At 44.3% G+C, this 201-nt stretch overlaps 1 protein-coding gene across 1 annotated transcript in view; it reads left to right on the forward strand.

Annotated features, from left to right (window-relative positions):
• The window catches only part of LOC116842874 (growth hormone secretagogue receptor type 1), a 44,307-nt gene that overhangs the window by 37,444 nt on the left and 6,662 nt on the right, over positions 1-201 (forward strand). The gene's annotated exons all lie outside the window — the stretch shown is intronic.

A 201-nucleotide genomic window follows, 5' to 3' on the forward strand; every position in this document is an offset into this window, starting at 1 on the left:
CTTCTCTCTTCCACCGCTGTGCCGGTCTTCGACATCAAAACCACCGTTCTTGAAGCGTTGAAACCACTCACGACACGTTCTTTCACTAATAGCGACATCACTATAAGTATTCGATGAGCCTCAGCCGCAGATTTCTTCATATTGAAGCAGAAAATTAAAACCTCCCGCAAATGACGAGAATTTGGCTCGTAAACTGACATT

The sequence above is a fragment of the Odontomachus brunneus genome, unplaced genomic scaffold, assembly GCF_010583005.1.
Source record: "Odontomachus brunneus isolate Ranch 3 - 2012 unplaced genomic scaffold, Obru_v1 Obru_scaffold_002, whole genome shotgun sequence".
In the NCBI taxonomy this organism is placed as follows: domain Eukaryota; kingdom Metazoa; phylum Arthropoda; class Insecta; order Hymenoptera; family Formicidae; genus Odontomachus; species Odontomachus brunneus.